Raw genomic sequence first — 7,370 nt, forward strand, 5'->3', positions numbered from 1 at the left:
TTGTTTTCTTCTGCCTTGTGAGACAGTTGTCCTGTCCCATCCTCGTCACTATTGACATTTGGGGCCGCATCAATCTTTGCTCTCCTGTCCATTGTAGGGTGTTAGCAGCACCTCCGGCCTCTACCCACTAGGTGCCTGAGACACTACCCCGTTCAGTGTGACAACCGAAAATGTCTCGAGACATGGCCAAATGTCCCCTGGGGGCCCACATTACCCCTGCTTGAGAACAAGTCCTCCAAAGGAATAGTTCATTGAGGGCAGCGTTCAGAGGTAGATCAGAACTTGCCCTCACCTGTGCCCTGTGCCTATGAGGGGCTCATGCAGTGGCTCATGTGGACAGATGTGGGGGAGAGGGCTCTGTGATATGGTGATGTAGGATGCCCTCCTCCCATTGTCACCCTTCCTTGCTCCCACTCAGGCATGTGGCAGGCCCTGCGTTTGTGTTTCTGAGATATTTGTACCCAGATTTTTATTTCTAAGACTCATTGAAGTGAACATGGTTTGAGTACAAAAGACTTTCCTATGGATTAAGAAGAGATTTCCAGAGACTTCGGCAAGAGGTAAGAGAGATCTCGAGTCTCGGTAGCCTGCCAAGCCTGTGGCTGGAAACAATGAACCAGGAGCCTTGGCCCTGGGCAGGGGCCCACAGGCTCGGCTAAGACCTTGGGTCCCAAGTGTGGCACAGAAGTGGCAGAGACCTTCTGGTCAGAGGCCACAGACATCTTGGTGGGGGACTGATGACCAGTAGGACCCTCCAGAAACTGGGATGTCATGTAAGATGCCGGATCCCTGGCACAAACTCTAGAGGACTCGGGGATGAGAAACCAAGAAGGACTGAGGCAGTATGACGTCAAAGACAGAATCAAGTTGATTTGTTGAAAATAAAGAGATGCCGTCATTTCTGGCACTCCTGACTTTCTGGCCTGGGATCTGTACCACAGTGAGTCTAAAGCGCCAAATTAATCATAGCTAATATTTATTGAGTCCTTATTATGTGCCAGACACTCTTTTTCAGCTTGTGAATTGTCTCCTTGACTTTCCTCATATTCCTCTTGGTAGGTCCCATTATAACAAGAGATAAGGAATCAGAGACATATTCCAGCTGGATGACTCGCTCAGGACCCAAGTGGTGGATGCAGAATAAGAATAGTAGCAAACACGTATAATGCAGTGTAAGGCGCCATACCCTGAACCTTACAAGAATTGATTTAATCCTCACAGCAGCCTAATGAGGTTGGTTTTGTCACCATGCTCATTTGTAGAGAAACAAATGGAGAAAAAGATTAAATAAATTGTCCAAGTCAGCTCAGAGTTGGCAGGCTTGGAATTTAAACTTGGAAACCCTGGCTGCAGAGTTTCTGCATCTAACCACTAAGCCTTGCTTCTGAGACTCCAGGACCCAAGCACGTAACCATACTCTGCTGGATGGGCACCTAGATGTTCACTAGTGACCAAGTAGTGAAATGGGATTTTAGTAGGAACCAAACAAAGGTTAGAACCAAAATGGCTTGTTCATGCTCCAAACAGAAGAATCAGCCAAAGCCGTGAGTTTTTTGTGTTGGCCTAGCTCTGGAATTTATAACTAATGTTGAGCTGAAGACCCAAGACACCCACCCAAGAAGTTATTGGCTTTCCTTATCTCTAAGGTAGGGACACCAGTGCTGCTCGGAGGATTGATGGCTTGAGGAGACCATCGCCTTGTAGTGGGTCTGCTAAGGACATTAATCACCTGGAGAGTGTGGGCAGAAGACGATAGGGAAGGAGGAAAGAAATGATGGAAGAAACTGACAATATTCAACTTGGAGAGGTCTGAGGGGGAACACGGGTGTTTTAAAAAACCCCAAGGATCTGGGGTCAAACCCATCAGGAGCCGTATCTTGTGAGGCTTCAAGGTTTGTTTCCAGCCACCCAGTGTGCTTTGGGCTCATGTTCTCTCAGGGCATGTCCCAGAGCGGGCTCCCCCAAAGCCAGCGAGCAAACTTTGTTTAGACCCTGATTTGAACTAACAGTTAAAGACAGTTGTTGGGGTTTTGTTTTTGTTTTAGATGACAAAGGAATTATACATTTGGACTCAATAGTGCGTGATAGTAACAAATTCACGTTATCTTGAATAGATAGGTGTGAGAGTGACGTCATTCTGTGAGAAAATGCTCTACCCAGGTCCTTGCCCTTGACTCTTTTATTTTTATTTTTTTCCCTTGACTCTTTTAAAAGGATGGCTGTAAGAGTGAAATGGCGTACTATGTGGGGTTTGTGTTACAACTTCAGCAAAAATAGGTTGCGCTAGGTAAAACAGGTGTGGTGAAACCAGGTGATGAGAACATTGTTTACTGTATTCTCTAGTTTTGTTCCTGTTTGGAAGCTTTCATCATAAAAAGTAACAAACTTACCCATATAAACTGTCGCCCATGGTTATTTTGACAAGGAACAGAGGTGAGGTGGCTAACTTTCACCCTTGATGAACCTCCTCTAACAGAATCCAGTAGCTGGCACCTGTGGAAAGGTGGAGGTTTGGGCCAGCTCCCTCCTACACTCTTTCTACACTGTGTCAACCTCTCCTGAGGCATCTTTATGAACACATCCCAGGCAAGTCTCGCAACATTCTCAAAAGGGATAGAAATACTTGCTTGTGGATATATACAACAGTGCTCTGTGTGGTAACTTTTGTACAAGAAAGGGGGTAATAAATATAAGTCAACATGCATATGAACACATATAAATCCATACTTATTTATATTTCCCCAACGTAATGAGAATGGTTGTTGTAAAAGAAAGACAGGAGGGCAGCCCGGGTGGCTCAGCGGTTTAGCGCCGCCTTCAGCCCAGGGCGTGATCCTGGAGACCTGGGATCGAGTCCCACATTGGGCTCCCTGCATGGAGCCTGCTCCTCCCTCTGCCTGTGTCTCTGGCTGCTCTCCTTCTCTCTCTTTCTCTATATCTCTCATTAATAAATAAAATCTTTAAAAAAAAAAGATAGGAACAGGCTGGAGACACAACTGAAACTTCTGTGACAGTATTGGTATTAAATATTACATTTTACATGATTTAAAAAAATTAAACTAGGGAAAAAAAACCTACCTGGCTATAAAATTTGACTTTGGGACAATATAAATATTTGATAAATATTAAACAAGTAAAGAGCTCTCTCTAAAACCTGAAAACAAACAAACCTATAGTTAAGTTGCCAGCATAGTCATACAAAAAAAAAATAACTTCAAAAGATGGTAAACTCAATATTGTGACTATATATCCCTAGAGCAGGAGTCTTTAACCTGGGACAGCTCCCACCCCCCCTCCCCCATGAACATTTGGCAATGTCTGGGGACATTTTTGGCCATCACAACTGGAGGGTTGCTACTGGCCTCTAAATGGGGGTAGAGGCTATAATGCACAGTGTGTTCCCATAAAGAGACTTATCCAGCCCCAAATGTAGTGATGGGGTTGGGAAATCTTGCCCTAAATGAGTATATTGTAAAGGCAAAAAGAATGAAAAGTTATTTTTTCAAGATCACAATCTCAAATATTCTACTAACAACATTGGGATCACTCTATTTGAAGTGTTCATAGGTATATTGTAAGATAAAGTGGATAAGTGATTATGTTAATGCCATTAGGATTCAAGCTTTGGGGGGCATAGGAGAAAGAGATATAAGAATAAAATCATAGAAATTAAGTTATAATTCTGCATACTTAAATGTTCCCATGTCTAGTGCCTCAGGGCCCCATGGGACATTTCACTGTCAGGGCCTCTCCAGGTGGGCTTCGTGGGCTGCTCACAGCATAGGGGTCTCAAGGGATAGACCATCTCCTTACAGAGTGGCTGGCTGCCTTCCAAGAGGAAGAACCCAGAACCCTTCCAAGAAAGCAAAACCCAGGCCAGTGAAGGGCTGTGCCCGAGGTAGCACAGCATCCCTTGCACTAAATCCCTTTAGCCAAAGCAATCCTTAGGCCTGCCTGGCTTCAGGGAGGTGGCAAAACAACTCTACCACTTGTTGGAGGAGTGGCAAAGTCACAGAGCAGAAGAGTTTTCAGGATGAGAGGTATTGCATGGCCAACTTCTCAAAGCGCAATCAGCCACAGCAAGGCGGTGGAAGAGGATGGAGCAGGACCCAGCTTCCCCACCAGTGGCTACAAATGGGCCTTCTGACTTTAGGAACCTTGAAGAATAGCAAATTCCCAACCTACTTTCCGCCTGATATTAGCTTGCTAAAAACCCTTTAGGGTACAGTGAGTGTCTTTCAGAACTCTGTTACTCCTGATTTCCAGACACAACTGCATTTGCCCCGAGGGTGGTGGGTTGAACCCAGGTTGGGGGACTTAAGATAGGAAGCCCACAGCTGCCTCAGCATTGAAGGGGCCTGGATTTAGGAACCCCTACTCCAGAGGACTGCCTGCTTCTCATGATCTGGATCCTAACGGTGAGGCTGCTTTGGAGGGAGAAGTAAGACATGGCAAGAATCGGGAAAAACATCTCTCCAAGCCTCTCAGCACTTGCACTGCTCCACTGCACCTTCTCGCCCACATCTGCCTCTCACCATCCTACTGGCTGTGGGAGATGTGCCAAAGCACAGGGACGCTAGAGCCAGGCACTCGGGGCAGATAGGCGCAGGAAGCACGAGAGGATGGAGGGGCCCAATTTCAAAAGAACAAACATTGTCCAAGGGCTAAATCATTATGACGGCTTCTCCAACATGTGGAGTTGGGCAGCTTTGTGGGCATGGTGCTCATTCGTGCTTGGAAATCTCTAGGGATGAACAGGTGGGTGAAGGGAAAAATCAGTTGGGAGAGAGTGGGATCAGGTGGGAGAGTGGGGGTGGGGTGGGGACTGTGGACAGCAAGTGGGGTCCAGGCCAGAACACTCTCTAGCTGGGCTGGTGCGGAAGACGGTGGCCTCCGCCCTCTCCCACCTCCCTCTGGGGATAAATGATTTTATTGTAACCCTGCTTGCTTTCTGCCAAGCCCAGTTCCTCTCCTCCAGCTGCAGGCCTAACCCCACACCCAGAGGCTCTCAGCTGCCCCATCAGTGCAAGGACACCAGGATGAGAGACACCGTCTTGGAGAGGGAGGCAAAGAGAAGAGGAGGAGAGGCGAGAGGAACTTTGTTCCCGCTGCGGGCAGGACCAGGGACAGGGCCGTGGGGGGAGCACCACACCCAGGGGGACCACCAACGTGTGGAAGAGGAAATAACGCTTTCTTGTCTCTACGGGATTTCCATCCTGGTCCACCCTGTCCAAAGCAACAGGAGCTCCTGGTAAGGGACAGTGCAAGAGATAACGGCCTGGGTTTTTAACAAATCTCATGAAATGAAACTAAAAGTTAAGCGTGACTTGGTAGTTCTACCAGCTTTGCTAAGCCTTCCAGACCCCTGCTGGGTCTCTGTTATTTTTTTTCTTGCCAAACACAATTTCTTTCCTCTTCTAATAGTACCTCCCTCATTTTGGGTGGAGGGAAGCCATGGCAGGGAAGCCTACTGTTCTGCCCTTTATGTGGTCCTAGCCAGGTCCCCCAGTCATGATGCCCCACACTATGGTGCCAAATGACTCAGGCTAACCAAAGACCTCCATCTCCTGGGCATTAGCGACTGATCCAGGGTAGGCAGGAGACATAAATTGGGGCAATCAGCAACCTCCCTAAGATTTTATGCATGGACACCGGAAGCAATCGTGTGTGTGTTCCTCCTCTAAAATTGGTACTCTGTAGGCTTAGGAATGCTGGTGGAGTTGGCCTGGGTGGGAATAAACCCAGAGCACCACACAGTGGACAGACGGAGAGAGATCTGATGACGCCACGGGAGTCCCCTGCAGGGTAGGGTGAGCGGTCTAAGGAGCTTTAGCAAAAAATAAGACTTTGTCCCCAAGCTTTTCTCAAGCACCACTCTCCAGAGTTCCCTGCCACACGGCAGCAGCAAAGGATGTTGCCTTCCTACCCAAGCCTGTTTGTTCAGGTAGACTCGGGACAACGTAGATTGAGACATCGGAGCTGGGCAGAGCATGGAGGTTAGGAAATAAAGTTTTTAGATGAACCTAGGCCAAATCGGATCTTGGCTGTTCTTATTTGAACAAATAGACCTACAGCCTACTTGGGCTTCTTGGGGAAATGTGTTGCCCTGGAAACTACAAGGCTGACTTGCCAAAAAGCCCTTGGCCCAGAGGCAGCTCCACCCCGACACCTGCAGGAAGTGACTGTGACAGTACTGTAGCACCCCCTGCACCAACACACACACACACAAAGGGCGTGAGCCTGGAATGCCATCTCAGGTGGACAAAATATATCCTCCCAAGGGGAAAGTCAATAGCCACAGAGAATGTCAGCCAAGAGAGGTTTCCCTGGGGGACAGAACCAGGATTGCCAGAGTGACTCCTCAAGTGATTCACTGATTGGCAAAAGAAGAAAAGTCTTTTCTGTTCCCACTCGGTGGGATTTGACCATTGCTATGATCACAGAAACGCACATGTCTTTTCTTTGTATTCCTCTTCCAAATGGTTCTTTTATTTTTGCAGGTTTCTTATTCCTACCTAGCATCGTCTATTGGTGTAGAAAAGTTGCAGGAGATCCCCTGTTTCTTTGAGTTGGGTTACCAACAGGAACTACACCTGACTCTAATGGCTTAGCACTCAGGAGTTCCTGGTTTTGAGCTAATCAAAGCATTTGGGATTTGTGGCTTATCTCCCTTGGAGAAGGGGTAAAAGTGTCTAGATGTGAGAAGATGAGGGCCCACAATAAACATTTGGTGGCTGGAAGAATGGATAGTGTCAGACATGGTTGGGCATCACCCAAGTGCTAGTTTTCCCCTTCTTTTAGAATAATAAGATACTCGATGTTTGTCTGGGCACCTGGCTAGGCTATTTCCAGCCTCCCTTGCTGCCAGTGTGGCCAAGTGCCTGAAAGAAAATAAGCAGAGTGATATAAAGGACTATAGATCAAGCCCTTAAAAGTAGGAAGGGATCAATCTCCCTTCTCTCCTTCCCCTTCTCCCCACCCTGTGGCTGGAATTCAGATGTGCTGGTAAACCCTTTTGGACTATGCAGTCAAGGGGGACTCCAAGGAATGGCTGATTCTGTGCCAGAACTCCCAAACCTACAAACTTTTCAACTCTTGAGGCTTTTATAAATTCATTGACTCTGCCTAAGTCTAGAAATCATATCCTCTAAAAATTATTGTAATACTTGGGAAACTATAAATTGGGAGTAAAGATTAGAACAAAGAGAATAAAGAAACAAATGGAAATTCACAGTATTAGTGCTTGTTTTATACCAGTTTTAGCGGCGCAACTGTAGGCAACTTTTCAGATGGGGCTACACATTAGTAGGGGGAGATCTTTCTCATTCTTACTCTTGCTCTCCCTCTCTCTGTAAAGTTTCTAACAGAAT

The 7,370-nt window shown here is 46.9% G+C and overlaps 1 long non-coding RNA gene across 1 annotated transcript in view; it reads right to left on the bottom strand.

Annotated features, from left to right (window-relative positions):
• The window catches only part of LOC140603817 (uncharacterized), a 32,458-nt gene that overhangs the window by 23,997 nt on the left and 1,091 nt on the right, over positions 1 to 7,370 (bottom strand). The gene's annotated exons all lie outside the window — the stretch shown is intronic.

Source organism: Canis lupus, chromosome 14, assembly GCF_048164855.1.
Source record: "Canis lupus baileyi chromosome 14, mCanLup2.hap1, whole genome shotgun sequence".
Lineage (NCBI taxonomy): Eukaryota > Metazoa > Chordata > Mammalia > Carnivora > Canidae > Canis > Canis lupus.